Source organism: Mastomys coucha, unplaced genomic scaffold, assembly GCF_008632895.1.
Source record: "Mastomys coucha isolate ucsf_1 unplaced genomic scaffold, UCSF_Mcou_1 pScaffold18, whole genome shotgun sequence".
Taxonomy (NCBI): domain Eukaryota; kingdom Metazoa; phylum Chordata; class Mammalia; order Rodentia; family Muridae; genus Mastomys; species Mastomys coucha.
In genome coordinates, this window is record NW_022196900.1 from 36,019,716 (window position 1) to 36,038,040 (window position 18,325).

Genomic DNA, 18,325 nt, shown 5'->3' on the forward strand with positions numbered 1-18,325 from the left:
CACTCTGTAGACCAGGCTGGCCTCGAACTCAGAAATCCGCCTGTCTCTGCCTCCCAAGTGTTGGGATTCAAGGCGTGTGCCACCACCGCCCAGCGATTTACTTTCATTTTCCTACAAGTATCTTGTGGAAAGGTGTTCTTGTCCTCATTTAAACTGAATATTCTGGCTCTTCTCTAGCTGAGCCTGATGCCCAAAGGAAAGAAGGCCAAAGAGAAGAAGGAGCCTTCGCCCTTCCCCACTGTCGTTAAGAAACGGGAGGCTGGTGGGGCGGTGGTGAAGCACGCCTTTAATCCCAGCACTTGGGAGGCAGGGGCAGGCGGATTTCTGAGTTTGAGAAACACGGAGAAACCCTGTCTCGAAAAACCAAAAAAAAGAAAAAGAAAAAGAAACGGGAGGCTGAAAAGTGGTCAGTCCGTTATTAGAGCTCCCAGGGTCTCAACCACCAACCAAGGACTGCACATGGAGGGGTCTGATTGTTCTGGCAGCATGTGTATAGTAGAGGATTGCAAATTCAATCATCAATAGGAGAAGAGGACCTCGGCCCTGTGAAGGTTCTGTGCCTCTCAGTGTAGGGGAATGCCAGGACCAATAAGTGGGAGAGGGTGGGGTGGCAGGCATGAGGAGGGGGGAGGCAACAGGGGTTTGTTTTTGTTGTTTTTGTTTGTTTCTTTGTTTTTCGGAGGGGAAACTGGGCAAGGAGAAATTTACATGTAAATAAAATATCTAATAATAATAATAATAAAAAAAAAGCCGGGCAGTAGTGGCTCACACCTTTAATCCCAGCACTTGGGAGGCAGAGGCAGGCGGATTTCTGAGCTTGAGGCCAGCCTGGTCTACAGAGTGAGTTCCGGGATAGCCAGGGCTGCACAGAGAAACCCTGTCTCAAAAACAAACAAACAAACAAACAAAAATCAGCACTGGACAGGACATTCAGCCCTAAAGACATCTCACACGCTTTGTCAAATGGCCCCGCTACAATAGGCTGAAGCAGCAAACAGCCATCCTCTCTAAGCAGGACAAAGTATCTTCTGCTTTTAATCAGTTCACCCAAGCCCTGGACCCGCAAACATCGACCCTGCTGTTTAAGTTTGCCCTTAAGTACAGGCCATAAACAAAGCAGGAGAAGAAACAAAAGCTGCTAGCAGATGCTGAGAAAAAAGCTGCTGGTAAGGAGACATCTGAACTGAGATCACCAATCCTTCGAGAAGGGGTCAATACGGTCACCACCTTGGTGGAGAACCAGAAGGTTCAGTAGGTGTTGATTGCCCAAGGCATAGACCCCACTGAGCTGGTGGTTTTCCTGCCTGCCCTGGGATGGGGGGTGCGGGTTGGGAGTAGGGGGGGTTCTCTACTGCTTCATCAGGGAAAGGCCAGGCTGGGGCACCTGGTTCACAGGAAGACATTGCTGCTTCACACAGGTTCACTCAAAAGACAAGAGAGCTCTGGCTGAGTTGCTGGAAGCTATTAGGACCAATTGCAATGACAGATAGGATGAGATCTGCGGCCACTGGGGAGGCAACGTCCTGCGTTCTAAGTCTGTGGCTCATATTGCCAAGCTGCAAAAGGGAAAGGCTAAAGAACTCACCACTAAACTGAGTTAAATGTCTGCACTGCTAAGTGTGCTGTACATAAATATAATTACAAAATTAAAAAGAAAAAAAATAGTATTCTGGAATCTTAAGGCAAAAAATTCTTAAGATCTCTAAATCCATGCTAAGGTCACAGGCCTTGGTATTTAGGAATGGAGGAAATTTTCAACATGCAGGAAAGAACTGGGCCTGTCTAATTTGGGATGGTAGTTACGCCTAAAGGTATAAAATCACCTGGCATGTCACCTCTGCCTTGGAAACCCTATTGTTCTCACTTCCCTCCATCCATTTTGAAATTAGAAACATTTTATCCTCCTTAACTTTGACTTCTGCTTTATGTTCCCTTTGGGTCTTTTTTCTATAGCTTTCAACTACACACTTGCCTCATTTAGAAGCCTCTCTCTGGCCATGTTTGTCAGTCCTAGGACAAGCCTGGCTCATTCCTCTTCTCATTTTAAGTGGGAATTTGTAATCCCCAAGCCCCAGATGCCTTGGTGATGAATTGCAGGAGTGCCAGAATGTTTCACACTGGGAACCGGTGAGGAATTGTTTCTTAAGGAGATTTAGGGTCACAGGAGCAGACCACATACACGGAAAGCACTAAATAACCCGGAGGCAACAAAAGCCCCATTTTGATTGCTGCTTTTTGAAATAACGGTCTCTGTAACCCATGAATTGCTTTTCAGTGAACCAGACTGACCACTGTTTGGCCCAACTGCTGCACAGTAAGCCTGCCTATTAAAATTTTCTGTAGAGACATCTGCCTCTGAAACTAAACTGGCCATTTCTCTCCTGGGTGGTTTAATATGGCCCATGTTTGTTATGCTAATGTAGCCTCTGCCTTGGCTGAGGAGACTTACCTCAGCAAAGATGGGTGGGAGCGGCATTCTGTAAACCAATTAATAATATTTGCTGGAGTGGAGATGCCATCAATCTTTTTGGCAACTGTCCACCCTTAAGCCCATCGTGGACTAAGGAAAGATGAATAGTAAGAGGTCAATTTTTGGAGAAGGAAAAATGCAGCATTGAAGCATCAGTAAGTACAGGGTGCTAATGTAAGAGAATGACATGGTCGCCATGTCTCCCTTGTCCAAGGGCAAGGGATCCTTCCAGATACCAAAATTGTTTTCTACTCCACAGGACTATTTTCAGACTTGTAGTTCTCATACATACATCAGATCAGAAGTGTTTAAATACATACACATTCCCACTAAACATATATACTTGGGGCAAGCATTTTGGAAAATTGTATTCATAACTTGGCCTTCAAAACTCTGTGGTTCTACATCATCCAGTTAATTGATAATACACTTCAGTTCAGAAATCATTGCACAGTTTCTAGGGGAATGGTAAATTGTATTTTTTAACCTTAACATAAATGTAATAATGTAAAATTGGAATGCTTTATTTTGGAGACATGTAAATAAACATTTAAAATTTTTTATTTTGCTATCTTCTGTATTTGAAGCCAACTTTTAAAACAATCTAATCATCTCAAAAGGACCTTGAGAAAATCCTAGCCCCAGGCTGTGTTCCATGTAGACAATAAACATGATAGTCCTAATACATGCCCTGAATTCTCTTAGCTTCAAGAACCAAGGCAGTATGACTCTCTACCAAGTGTTCCTGCTCCTTTTCTAATATTTTCTAAACAAATCTCGGTTTAGAACTGGACACTCAATAACTTTCCAAAGTCAAGGGAACATGCTGAGATTCCAGCCCATTACAGCATACAATAAATATATACTCATAAAACATTATCTAAGCAATTCCTTGGCTGATTACTATATGAGGCCCAACTATACACATTTTATTTCCCTCTGTCTATATAAATGTCCCTATGCTTTGGAAGTATAGTTGACTAAGAAGGAAAGAAAGGACAGTGTAAAGATCAAGGAAGGAAATTGTAAAAGAAAAATAAGGCATGATAACATACAGTTTCTTATCACTGCACTGTGAGAGAGCCCCGGGTGCTACCTCAAACCCTACTCCATACAACTTAGGCAATGGCGATACTGAAGATCTCTGAACTTTGGGTTTCATCATTCATGAATACAACTTAAAATAGCATCCATTCCAGACAATTCATTCAATAATTAAAGGATTCACTATATTAAGAACAGAGTCTGACAAATGATGAACATTCGGTTAATATTATTTTGAATCTTCTGGGAAAATTAACCTGATTTTAGATCTCTTATAAGCCCCAGTACTGAGCAACATACATAGGGCCAGTGGAGGTTCAAATAAATGACAAAGTTTGTCTAGGATCTTCAAGATTTATTTATTATGTACACAGCATCCTGTGTCTAGGATCTTCAAATGCTTTCATCTACACACGGAAAACTTTAACAAGTTTAAGACTTAGACAGGAGGCTTTGAATTTTCCATTACTCAAATTCTGTACTTTGTTTCTGTTTCTTTGAAGTTAACACATTAACCCTGAAAATACAAAACATTAAACAAAGGACAGAAAAGTACCTTCCATGATTTAGAAATTTTTGGCATCATAAAATCTTCAAAGTTTCTAAGTTGCAGCAAATACTCTCCTATCCCTCAATATAGAGCAGATTTTTAGGACACAATTACAGCATTCTTTTCATGTCCTTCATTAAAGAATTTTTGCATGATAACAACTTCAGAGTCATTTCTCTGCTCTCTTTGGGCCAGTATCTTATCTGGCAGCATTATCAGTTAAATATTCATTGGTCAAATTAGAATTCAGTCAAATGCTTTCCCATTTAAAGTGGCAGGGTGAATATAGTGATCATTTGTCAATGTCCCTTTCTGAATTGTTAGTGAGATAGGCTTGCATGCAGCATTTGAGTCAGACAGAAAATGAGGTTCCAGTTGCTATGGTTACAGCTAGGTTAGGGGTAGTTGTTTGCAAGTTATCTTTGCTTTCAGACTCTCCTACAAGGGCATGCATGCACCTCTGCACATGCTTGCACACACTTACATGTGAGCTCAAGTCCTTGCTATTTTAATAAAGTGCCCATTTCAAATATTTTATCCCAAAGTCACTATTACTGACTCTATTATTGTTAAACTTTTCATCATGGTTTTTCACTGACAACTGCAATTTCATATATATCACAAGAGAGGTCTATCAAAAAGATCTGAGTTGACTATTAGCCTCATGATTAGATCTCAGAATTAAGAATTTTTACCTCTGCTGAAACCTATTTCTCAAAAATCACAGTTTAGTTTCTTGCTCTTAAGAATATCTGTTTAGAAACTCAAATGACTGCATAAGAAAATAATAATTATAGAAAACTCATTAAGATGGGTTATTACTTTTCTTGATCACTTAAACATTTTACTAAGTTCTTAATTGTAAGCAACAGAGAGAAAAATACTAAACAGAATAAAAGCTCATATTAAAAAAAGGGCAGTGTCCTAGATTCACTAGGAGGGTTAAAAAATTAGTCTTAGTCCAGTTTCTAGAAACCATGTCCTAAGTGACTCTACAGAATAAATTCCTTGGTTTGTTGCGTTTTAAAATGCTGTTGCTGTACAACTAAGGCTGCATCCTGTTCACAGTTCTCCTCCACTAGTTTCTTGCTATGACACAGGATATGGGAGCTGTAAGGAAGAACAGAAGGGGGGGTGATATAATTATATTTTAATTAAAAATGTACTTTTAAAAGTATGTATAGAGTGAAGAGTCTTCTAAATCTTGAATCCATATTCTTGGGTTTTTGGATATCCTGTTCTCTTTCATGCAAATAAAACTTCATTTGTAACATTTTCAGGGTAAAGATTATGTGGTATCTGACAGGCAGAGTCAATGTTAATGAATAGCTCCTCATTTCTCTTTTACCTTCAACAGTCTGCCTCCCTCACATCATATCCAGTGCTCAATGTATCCACTGAGTTTTTAAATGGTTATATTAATGAATATACAAAATGTACTGAGGACAGTATCACGCAGCATTGGGATTTTAAATGTCTTTTAAGAGTATAAAGAGAATTGATTCTGTAGTCTCAACTGGCTTGCTTACTGAGAATGTTGGTCTAAAATGAACACAGAAATACAGAATGCAGAGGAGAGGACTGACCTAATATGAAAGGAAGATCGAGCATCACTTGCTTTGTACATTTGCAGATATTCCTCACCAGCATCACTTTCCAATGTCTTTCCAGGTTCTGTTACCCCTTATTCTCCTTCTTGAGCCACCATTTCAATGTGGGATTATGTGGAAATTGCCACCACTACAAGGAAATTCCATGGGTATTTATAACAAAAGTTTCACTTCTCACATTATTTTAGCAATGGACTTACAAAATAAATAGAAATAAATCCACTGGATTTTGAATGATGGGTATAAATAAAACAAGGATAATGCCATACCCAACACACACACACACACACACACACACACACACACACACACACACTCACACACACAGTAGTATTTAAAAGATCAGTAGATATATTTCCTGCCCATTGTAAAAAAGTTTATCAACAGAAAGCTTGAGAAAATATTCTAATACATACACAGAGGAAGAAAATATGACACGAGGCTGACTATAACACTAATTCTGCAAGATCAGTTCAAGTTTTGATTTGACTAGCGATACTCGAGATAAGAAAAAGCTGAGCACAGAGGTCAAAGAGGACATGGGATCTGGATGTCCTTCTCACATCTCACTCATCTGCTCATGTCAGGCCTCCAGTAAGTAAAGAAAAGGAGCCTAGAATCATCAGGAGCTAGGAGAACCCTGCTGTGTGTAGAGTAAGAGAAAACCGAGCAGAAGACCAGGATAAAGGTCTGAATATCCTGTGTCCAGACTATATGGAAAGGAAAAGGAAAGTGAAAAGCCTCCTTTCATGTCTGTCTGTCATACCTTCAGAATTCTTTATTCTTTTCCTAAAGCTGTGTGTGTGTTTGTGTGCACTTTCACCCCTGAAAGTCACAGAAGTGATGGCCCATAGCACTGTAGTGATAGGGCAGTTGTGAGCCACCTGATGTGGTGATTGGGAGCTGAGCACCAGCAGCAGCAAGCACTCTGAATGACTGAATCTTCCCTCCATCTGACCTACTCCTTGATGCTTTTGTGGCAGGCTGGGTGAGTCTAGGCAGTATGCTGAGAAAAGGCTAGGCCTCTTGAAAAATCTTACCAGAAGTCAAAGAGAGTGCCTCCTACATCTTAAAGGGAAACCTTGGCCAGTGATGACTCCTACTGCATATTCATTTCATGAGAGAAGAATGGCTTAAACCAAAACCTTTGTCAGTTTATTCTTTTACAGCCTTGCATAATGGTTCCTACCTACTGCTCTACATCAAAGAGATCTTCTTTCCTGTTTGCCTTATTAGAAATGCAAAATTGACTTAATATTAACTATCAATTCTCCTGGGTTTTAAAGACACTTTTCTATACAAGGATCATGTAGCATGAGAAAGCATTATCCTATTTTGGGTAAATGTACTTCTTAAACCATAAGAGTATAATTAGAATAATTTCCTTAAAATCAAATTCTGACTCTTTACCTTTGTTATCTTGGCTATATATTTACAGGTTTGTTTCTAGACTGAGTAATTCTAGCAAATATCAGATGAGTCTGTCAATAGTGAATAACAAAAGCTGTGTTGCTGTTCCAAGTGGAAGCCCCTGGATAAATGTGAATGAAATGATCTTTTTCTTTTCTGGGAGGAAGTGATATTCTGAACTTGCCCCTGTGATCCTTAATACATAACCCAACCTTTCTTTGTTTTTTTAAATTAAGAACAGCCCCAGGGACCATTCTCAAAACTTTGTAATGGAGAATAAAATTAACCTTTGAGTTGAGATGCTCCCAGGTCTAATTGAGAATTCATTATGTAAGTACTGGCTAGTGAAGGAGTTCCTATAATCTCTTTGGCAAACAAAATGGCTTAATTCAATATTTGAGATGTTAACATACTTTTTCACAGTTGTACTTCAATTGATCCTTCCCGTTTTCTGAATGATACCTAAACAGAGGCATACCACAAGTCTACAAACTGGTCTGTATTGATCAATCTCAGTATTACAAACCAGTTCAAGAAAACTAGTTGAGAACTTAGGCAAAAGCAGTATGTGACAAGGGAAACACAGAAGTGACAATGTCTGGCATGGACACTCTTCTTCTACAGCAGATTTAATGACAAAGACTCATGCCATATGACAACTACCCCTTATTAGACACTAGGCTAATTAAATGTGTTAAGTAATGTGGATGAGAGAGGAAACTTCTCAAACTCATCAAAGAATTGTAGAATCTGAAATTCTGTACTTCATATGGCAAATAGATAATTCTGATTAGCTTATTCATCCATGAAGCTGATCAGTTGTGAGGAAAAAGTCAGAAAAGAGAGAAAAAAATAACACATACACCCATTGTATGCTCACAGAAATATCTTATTTGAGAACTACTATTACCCAGGTAAGGACTGGCCCACTATCTCCATCTTGCAGATAGAGGGACTTAGAGTCTCAGGGAGGTTAATTAGGTTGTTATGGCTTACACCTTAAAGAACTAGAACTATTAAGAATCAAACATGTATCCACTCCAGCTTTCTTTCAATTGTTCCTCAGATCAATATTCAAAGGAGCTTACCTATAGAGAAGAAATTCAATGATAATGAATATAAATAGACATTCTTGACTTCCTCTGAGGTTAAAGAAATGATATACACGGAATAGCTGTTATCATGGCTGGAAGTCTGGCTCTGTGTATATGAAAATCTAGTCAGCAGATATAAATTCTCTTATTAAACTTTTATTTCCCAAAGAATCATTGGTCTTTAACAGTGATAGGCACGAGGCAAGAGTATTAGACATCTCCTTGTGTTTGTTTGTTTATTTTTTAACTATAAGTAATCACAGACTGGATTTAAATGCCAAATAATGTCTAACACCCTTAGCAAAAGAAAAAAGTACCTCGTCCCAAGCTTCCCACTAGTGATTTTCCCAGCACTGGGGCAGCGTTGCTTGTTGCTTGTTTGTGCGTTGGTGCACATGGTTGGGTTACTGCTCTGATTTTTTCTGATTTTTTTTTTTTTTTTTTGGTTTTCTGAGACAGGGTTTCTCTGCATAGTCCTGGCTGTCCTGGAACTCACTCTGTAGACCAGGATGGCCTCAAATTCATAAATCTGCCTGCCTCTGCCTCCTAAGTGCTGGGATTAAAGGCATGCACCACCACTCCCAGCACAACAATTTTTTTAAATGTAAAAATAATGGTTAAAAAGGGAAGAAAAGACAGAACTGACCATCACAGTAACAATCACCAGAATATAAGAAGACAATATATGGTAAATTAAAACAAAATTTAAACTCTTACATGGCAGGAACTTAAATAAGCATGTACACCATTTGGGCTCAAGAAGAAGGACTTTTATTTCTTGGCATCAGAATCCAAATGTAGTCCATTGTTTTAAGGCAATTAGTCAAATTCTGTAATATACAGAGCCATGTTAGAGTTCAAAGACTGAGTTCATCAGATTGAGCTTTTTTTTTTTTTGAATTAGAAATTCCCTTGTTTTTCTTTTTGTAGATATTAAATTGATAACCTTTTAAAATACAAATGGAGAAAACAATTGCCATCTTTTAAAAAATCTTTCCCATGGAAAGTTTTTTCTTCTTCACTTAGAAGATGCTGCAATGTTGCAAGAGTGGCCTTGGAGTAACTGTTGTCATCACATGCAGATAGTGACTGACACTGGCTTTTGAGTCTGTGGCACATCCCTGCCATCACTGAGGACCATGTTGTCTTTGTAGAATATTTATTAGCATAGACTCCTCCCTCTCAAGTTGCGTTTTTTCCATTCCTCTGTCTTTCCCAGTTCTCCTGTGTGTTTTCCTTTTGGGAAATTTCATCTGATTTACATTTCCACACACCTACACTGAACTTCAAAATTCCTTTAAATAAAAATCTTTAATTTTACAGCAATGTTGAAATATTTTTTGCACAAACTCTCTCTTGTTTTGAATTTAAAATTTTTAATATTAATTTTTAATATTCAATATCATTTTTATGGTTCTCTGGTTAGTTATCCATGAGGCATCCTTATATTATTTCTGGGCTGTGACTTTTTTCTTATTTCTCTAAGGAAACTTCGGGAACTTTTCCCCTGCTTTCAGTTCTGTACTTCCGTGTATGTTGTACTTCCTTGTGGTTTGTATGTTTTCTCCCAGCTTTGATCTTCTTCCCTGTCTGAGTATCTAGTGATCCTAGGCTGCTTTTGCATATCAGCAGTGGAGGAGATCCACACAGCTAGTGTTTTCTTCTGCCTTTCAGAAAAAGATCTGAAAATAATAACAATAAGGAGAATGCTGAAATCACCATTGGAAGGTAAATTTTAAAAGTTTATTTAAAAAAAATCTTGCAAATAAATGAAAACACCACACACCATGATTAGTGACTCAAAGTCTACACAACTCAATGAACTTCTATCCACTTCGACTACACATTCAAAAAAGAAGCTGTGGAGCTCCCAGCCATTTATTTTCAGCATTTCATTTTCTCTTCTTCATGTTATACTATACTCATATGTGCAATTGTTTACCTATAAACATGTATTATTGGCTAAGTGCCATATATGAGAGAGATAGCTTAAGGCTTTTAAGGCTTTTTCTTTCTGGTAGTTTAGTGATCTCACCTAATATTGTATATTCTAAATTCATCCACATTCCTGCAATTTCTATGTTTTCTTTAGAGCTGAATAGTTTTCACACACACACACACACACACATATACACACATTTCATTATCTAGTCTTATACAGATGGATAACTAGGTTGATTTCAATTCTTTGCTATAGTGAATAAAGCAATGATAAAAACGAAGGTACATACGTCTCTAAGTTGCTGTGCTTGATAACATCTGTAGAAGCTTCTAATGAGGAGTGCCATATACAAAATCCCCCTGATACCTACAACTTCCAGACTGCAGAGGAACTGATCTGTACTTGAATGCTTGCATTTCCAAAGATCCCCCTTTTCCATGTTATCAACCCCTGGAGCAGCCACACCCCAGGTTTACAGTGTCATATCAGTGGAAAGGCTTGCCATTCAGTTGTTCTGATTAAAAGAACAATTCCACCTCTAGAAGAGGTAGATCTGTCTGCCTCCATCAGCCCTGATCTAGCAGAAGTCAAAGGATGCAACTCGTGCAAACTGAGGGAAACCCAGTAAAGGAGGCCTCATAAACTCATTGAAGAAGACAATCCTACTTCCTGGTGTCTAACTGAAGCTGATGAGGAGACAAAACCATGGAGGATGTGAGCTTGGGATGACCAGGGTGTAACCAGAATCCATTTCCTGAACATAACTGTAAAAAGAAGCAAAGGAAACTGGGCCATTGATTGCATTTGAAGTCCCTATTTAAATGGAATCTGAGAGACTGTGAGGCTATTATTGCAAACTTATACTGGCCTCAACGGTGAGTTCACCTTGACTCTTGTAGGTACTAGTCAAGCAAAACCAACTCATTCAAAAGCTCTGTCTCCCTCTCCCTCTCCTTTCTCTCCCTCTCCCTCTCCCTCTCCTTTCTCTCCCTCTCCTTCTCCCTCTCCCTTCCTTTCCTCTCCTCTTCTCTTCTCTCTCTCTCCCTCCCTCCCTCCTTCTCCTCTCTCTCTCTCTCTCTCTCTCTCTCTCTCTCTCTCTCTCTCTCTCTCTCTTTCTCTGTCAAAAATACACAAAGGCATTATATCAGAATTTTTTTAAAAAATAGGAAAAACAAAAGAAAAATCTAGTAAGAAAAAAACAAAGGAACAAACTCTTACCTCAAAATTTGTCATTATGAAGATGTTGAGGAAATGAAACATCCTGGATGAACCCAAGACAACAGTTCTGGCTGCACTATAGAATCAAATTTTCCCTAGGGTGAGGCTAAGTCATCCTTCAGACTAGTGAGAGGCCACAGAATAGGGTTGTGGAGAGGTGCCAACTTCTGGTGTCATACACATGAGGCTGTGCTCTCCAATTAGTTTACCAATACTTCTGTCTCATTCTGGTGTGTTTTTTTTTTCTCAATTAATTTTGGATGACAAAGAGAAAAAGGTTGTTGTTTACTCCTAAGTAAAGAAGAAATAAAACATTGTGTGCAGTATAATGTTATTAGGGTGCCCCAGGGAGGAACTGTCCGTTCCTGCTGTAAGCAAGGATGAGCTCTGATTAAACGGTTTTACTATTCTGCTGTGCATCCTGCTCAACAGATTCAGATGACAAGACCCTATTTGGCCCTCCGGCACTCCCAGGATTATCAGTTTAAATGAGGGTAGAGCATAATAAGACCAGAAATAGCATCAGCCACCTCCAGGGATCTTCTTGAAGGCACAGGTGAGGTGGAACAGAAGTGGGTACTGCAATATTGATTACTCTTTGTTCTTTGGGCATGTATATATTTTTCATTTGTTAAAAGTCCAATGCTAATACTGGACAACTATGGGGCTTGAGGACTGAAAAGAAAATCATTCAATAGTTTATTATTCAATGGTCTATCTAGACAACAGTGCCACAAGAATAATAACAAAAGACGTTTGGAAATAATTCATCGTTTAAAGTAAAAAGTATCCACATTACCTTGTGTGGGTGAAGACATTTGTTTTATTTTGAATGACTTACAATTAGAGAATCACATACTCTTTTTAGTGAGTAGAACCTGGAAAAATCTTAACCCAATCAGGCTACGTTTCTCCCCTTCCTTCCCCTCACTACATCAAGAAGGGGCAGCTTTAATAGCTTTATGTCATTTTTTTTCTCATTATAAATGAGAATAAAAGCACTATACTGGTCTCATTTAAATAAATTAGTGTGAGACAGCATTCCAAATTAAGAATCAGATTCTGAGGAAAAGCCAGATCATAGATAGGCCCTTGGAGATCTCACTGAGAATAAAGGTCCCCAAAGATATGCTGCAACCAATTTCAATAGGAAGCTGTGGTGAACAACCTGTACTAGTGCCCCTCAAAGTTATCAGGAGTAGAGTTTAAAACTCTAAAGACAGCTACAGTGTACTTACATATAATAATAAATAAATCTTTGGGCCCGAGCGAGCAGAGGTCCTGAGTTCAATTCCCAGCAACCACATGATGGCTCACAACCATCTCTACAGCTACAGTGTACTCACATACAAAATATAAATAAATAAATCTTTAAAAAAAAAAACAAACTCACAAGCAGTCTTGTTCAGGCAGCTGCAGGTGATGTTTTAAGCACTGAAAGTGTCTTAGTTTGGGTTTTATTGTTGTGAAGAGACACCATGATCAAGGCAACTCTTCTAAAGGCACTTTAGTTGAGGCTTGCTTACAGTTTCAGAGGTTCAGTATGTTAGCCTCGTGATTGAAAGCATGGCTTCATGGCACTGTATGGGCTAAACAGCAACCATCCTTGAGGGTTGGAGGTGGGAAACCACTCCAAACAGCTAAAGTCAGTGAATGGAAACAGTTCTCATAGCTCAGCAGTGCTTCTTTATTACTCTACCTTATTGATTACAGTGAGGAACCCTCCTCATCCAGATGTATCTCCATTCTTTGTGACCTCCACACCTAAGCGAAATGGCCCCAAATTGGCATCTGTCCCTTGCTCAGTATTCTTACTTCAGTTAAACAGAGGCTGCTCAGTTTATAGGTTCCCTATCTCAGAACTCTGATCAGTCTGTATGGATTTTTGCACACATTACCTCTTAAACAAAGTTGAAGTTACTTTCAGTGAAAGTTGTCTAGTTTAGAACAGTATTTCTTTCCGGCAGCAGTGGTAACTTAGTAAGCAGATAGCAATTATTAGTTGATGTCTGAATGGCCCAGGCTTTATGCCTTACAGTCCTGTGTAAGGACTAAGCAGAGGTTGGTCTTAGCTGCAGTGTTTGTTTGTTTTGCAGAACAACATAAGGGAAGCAACTTGTCTCCAGAAAGCCTCCTCAGTCCTCATGATAACACAGGCTTCATGACAATATCATGCATGGCCAAAGCAACCCACTGGCTCCTTCTGAGACAATCTGTATGTTAAGGCATGATTCTAATTCTGTTAAAATATGTTCAACCAAAAATGTCCATTACCTTATCCTAAACTGGAGGGGTAGACACCGAGGCTTTTATTGATTTGTGCAAGGTTTCCCTAGGAAGTAGAATTACCACCCAAGGATGTCTGACTCCACTCTTTTTTAATGGGAAACAGAGCCATATACAAGTTAAATTTAACTAATGGCATTTTAGACAATAAGCTGGGTAATCAGCGTGGTTCTCTGAGTCACGTCCAATGTCTTCTGAGAAACCATGCACATCCCTGGAATCATCCTCCTGGGCTCTTCTCCTCTCTTCAAGGATGGCCCTGGAGGGCCTGCCATGTGATTAAGCTTTGAAGAGCAAGGTCTAAAGGGACTTGAGGATCGTTTGTTTTCCTAATGCCCAGCTATCAGCAACAGAGTTTATAGTTGCAGATGAATTTTTCCCTTTATTGCAAATGGCTTTGATTTAATAATAACATTTTCTAAGCCATTGGCCCATAATGAGGATTATTGCCTCTGGGTATTTAATACAGGACAAAAGAAATGGACCCACTTCACCATGCAAATGTCTGCAAAAAACTCTGTAGTGGGGGTGCTCAAGGGACATTTTACTAAAGCATTGGCTGAGCCTGGCTAACTATACACAATCAATCTTACTTCTTGGATGAACCATGGGTCAATCAATCCACAATAGATATACTTTACTAAGAAGCCATTTTTCAAATACAAACTCTATTTTACCTTGGTGCTATAATTAGAAGATGTTGACTAAGCAAACTTATCTAAGAGTCTTTTCACCAGGACAGAGGTGAGCTGTGAAGGCATCAAGGATGAGCTGGAGCTCATGGAAGCAGAGACAAATTCTGGAGCTGGGTGAAAGAACAGAGCTAAATGTGACCTTATTTCATCCTCATATCAACCTTGTGTGGTAGATGCTACTACTATGTATATTTAGGGAAGAAACGGATGTCTTTGAGAGACAAGGAAGTTTTACCAAATCACAGATAAGCAGGCATAAATTTGAGTAGAGGTTTGTTTGGCATGAAAGCCCAGGATCTTCCTGAAGTGTGGTGGGACCCATGAGTCCCATGTTCCCCCTTCATTAATGTAACACAAAGCTGAAGCCCTCCATGCTCGTTCTTGGTGGTGCTGCTTTCTCAGCTTCGGAAGCCGGTTCCTCAGCCTTCCCACAGAATGCTACTGAATGCGGTGGGCTTTCTGTCATTCATTCTTTCTGTGGGGGCTCTAGAAGCCGCATTCTTCCCTAAATCATGGAGAGGCATTTCCTGCACAGGCAAAACTGAATGGTGTTATTAGAGGAGGAGATATACTTCTGATACTTTCAGAAAGGATCAAGCTACCTCAGCTTGTATCCCCTGACTGGCCTTCTCTGGAGTGCTGCTGGTGCTTTACCCCTGATTGTAGTGGCTGAGGATGGGGAGGTTAAGAGAATGAGCTTGAGGGGCACATTCTGTTTGGCCATGCAGCCAGCAAATGTAGTTCTCTCCTCCCTCCCTAGTCTTCACCCCTTGTCTCATTAGTCTGTTCTGCCTAATATCTCCTTTGCTCCAAGTAGCTCAGTGACTACCTTATGTGCATCAGGTCATCTGATGCCCTCTCAGTTGATGAGGCAGCCCTTACTATTACCTGTTTGTTTCTGCAGGATCAAGTTAGAGCGAGACTAAGCAGTTGGCCCAGGGCATCACAGTGGCTCAATGGCAGGATCTTGCACAAGCAGCCTGCCTGCCTAGTGAAGCTCTTGCAGGCTCTTATCAGTGCCTCTCATGATTACCGGGTCCTCTGAGGCCAAAGTATTCTGCCATTTTAAAGTGTTTTTTGAAATCTTAATATTCCCCTGATGTTTGTTCCAACTGCCAGGCAGCTTTCCTCTTTGTCATCTTTGTACACAGATTCTTTCTCTCAGATTGCTTCTGTCGGTGGATGTCAGCAGCTGTGTGTCTAACTTGTTCGGTAGTTCCTGAAATGCTCTTGACGTGGTATTTAAAATTTGAAAGAAAATTCAACAGCCTCTAAGTGTTGCCTTAAAAAAAAAAAATGACTACAACATTCTGAGCTTGATCACAAGACTTATGGAAAAGACTGCAATCTGTAGTTAACAACAAAGTGACTCTCGATTTTTTTTCTTTTTAATTTCCACCATGTGCTCAGATTTAATCTGTGAATGGTCTTGGATGGTATCCTTTTCTCTTCCTAGTGGCAAAGCCACTCTTCCAGGCACAGTTCATAATCTACCCAGTCACTTGATATTGTCTTTTTTTTTTTTAAGCCTGAATCCCATCAGGTTCTTTCACCACAGCTTTTAGACTTGCTTGCTTCAGCCTCATACTCTTTGAACAGTATAACGGCAACCAGAGCTCTCTCTATGAAGTCTAGTGAGCCCTGAGGGTTAAGGCACCTATATCCCATTAGAGAGGAACAATAAAGAAAAAACAAACAAAAATCCTTCCCATGCCCTAAATTAACCAGTATTTCTTAGTATTGTGAATATTTTGTTTATCTACAAATGGACTGTTTAGAATGGCTTATTTTTGATTCAAGAGAATATCTTGATTCAAGTAATAATATGACATTTCCAATGCTGACTCTTCAGGACCCATCTGAAAGTTTCTGGAAAATTCAGGAGGATGGTATTTATCTCCTTTGTGTTCAGAATCAGTCAACAGCAAGTCCACAAGAAACAGGCAGTGGGTGGTACTGCCTAGTAGAATCTTTGCCTAAAACAGGATTTTCATTTCATTCATTCATGAAACATAAAATCCCTACTGTTAAGGAAATACTACAGAACAATCTGCATAACAAAAGAGAAAGACTTCAATACAAACTTGTTGGGTGTCTCTCATTTTTTTCTACCTTATTTGAGGCCTACATGTAGTTCACTGTTCCAAATTCTCAGAAGTAATGACTTACCAACTCCTTTGAAAAACAGGTTAAAGAAAGATTTTGTTTACCTTATATTCGAAGTGCTTGACTTTTGAGGGAATATTTCTCTAGACTTCTGACTTGTTTATTTGGCTATAGTATTTGTACTCTAATTTGTAATTTTAATCTTGTCACATGATACAAAATGATTTCTATCAACCATGCTTTTACAGGATAGAAATTGAAATCATGGTCTTCCACTACTGACCAATTCTCTCTCCTTTATTTATTCCCTTTCTTCTCTTCTGGTATGCTGTGTGGGAACCCTTTACCTACTATGGAAAGCATTTCTCTTAGGTGCTGCCCAGTCACTGGTTCCCAGTTTTTCCAGGTCCCCAACTTGGTCCCTGAGCCAGAGAAAGATGTACTGAACACCATCCTTTCCTCCTGCCCAGATCTTACAGACTGCAACATTTGTTGGCACAGTAATACTTCTCCACCCTTCAACTTCTTTGTCTTCAGCTTTGAAGTGAATCCCCACATGGCTCTTAAAGATCTAGAATGTTCTATGGGTTGCCAGGTGAATCTGACTGCTACAGATGAAATTTTGCTTTCTTGGACTCAGGGCTTTGCTGTAACCCACTAGCTCCCCATCACCAAGACACAGCAACTCTAGCACTTTGACTGTGATATTAGACATCCTGGGTAGACCCAGAGGCCTCTTGGTTGTTGCCAGAGCTACAAGTTTTCTCAATTGAGAAAAATAAAAGTTTCTCAGGGCTTATCTGACACAGCTGGATGCAAGAAGGTGTTAATGGACCGGCAACTGCTTCAAATACATTTTAATAAAATTACTTCCAAGAAGCCATGTGCAACTGAGATAAGAATATGAAAGCAATTCCGAAGCTGGAAGGAGGTGGAGAGACAACAGCAAAAGGTTTGTGTGGGTCTTATGGGGAGTAATGAAGTTAGGCCTGAGGGGCATGTGTCTTCCAAAAATTTCCACTGCCTTCCACTCTGGGCTTGCTTTTCCCTTTCCAGTCTAAGAGATTTCTGCAAAAATGGAAATTACAACTCAATTATGCAGGCAGTGGAGAGACAGTACCTGCTTTGAGTCTGAAACACTCATTTATTAGAAATCAAAATATATTAAGCATCTCTCTGTATGTTGGACTCTGTTACTTGCATGTGGATGAGCAAACACATCCCTGAGCTAAGGACCTATCTTCTATCACACAGATGGATAACTATCTTAGTTACTGGTACCATTACTTATACTCTACAGAAGCAGCTTAGGGGAGGGAAGGTGTATTTGGGTTCAAAGTTTAGAAGGTGTATTACATCATGTCAAGAAAAGAACAATGGATGGGACAACTCAGGCTGGAGTAGCAGCAGCATATGGTGGCTGGTCAGCTCACAGGTTGCCAAACTGTAGGCAGAAGTAGGTGTGGCAATAACCTTCAAGAGATCACCTCTTCCAGCTTCTGTCCACAGGTAAACCTTAGGCATGAGAGGTTCCATACTCACCCAAAAATACTATCACCAGCTTCAGGACAAATGTTTTAACATATGACCCTATGGGAAACATATTGGAATTATAACACCAAATATAGTTTAAAAAATAATGTAATAGGTAAGAATGTCGATGTTGTAGAAGTTCAGAAAGGGACTGGTAAATTCCTGCTAAGGAGATAAGAAAAGTAGCAGAAATTATTTTTAAGGTCAGTGTGTTAGTCCGGGTTTCTATACCTGCACAAACATCATGACCAAGAAGCAAGTTGGGGAGGAAAGGGTTTATTGAGCTTACTTCCATATTGCTGTTTATCACCAAGGAAGTGAGGACTGGAACTCAAGCAGGTCAGGAAGCAGGAGCCGACACAGAGGC

The 18,325-nt window shown here is 39.7% G+C and overlaps 1 long non-coding RNA gene across 2 annotated transcripts in view; it reads right to left on the reverse strand.

Moving 5' to 3' along the window:
* Positions 1–8,930: 8,930 nt before the first annotated feature.
* The window catches only part of LOC116095372, a 28,785-nt gene continuing 19,390 nt past the window's right edge, over positions 8,931–18,325 (reverse strand). Inside the window, exons 4-5 of one of the 2 annotated variants that reach the window (XR_004120575.1) lie at positions 11,339–11,629; positions 8,931–9,860 (exon numbers count right to left, since the gene is read on the reverse strand). This is a non-coding gene — a long non-coding RNA (uncharacterized LOC116095372). The remainder of the gene's footprint in view (positions 9,861–11,338; positions 11,630–18,325) is intronic. The other variant, XR_004120574.1, reaches the window with a different exon arrangement.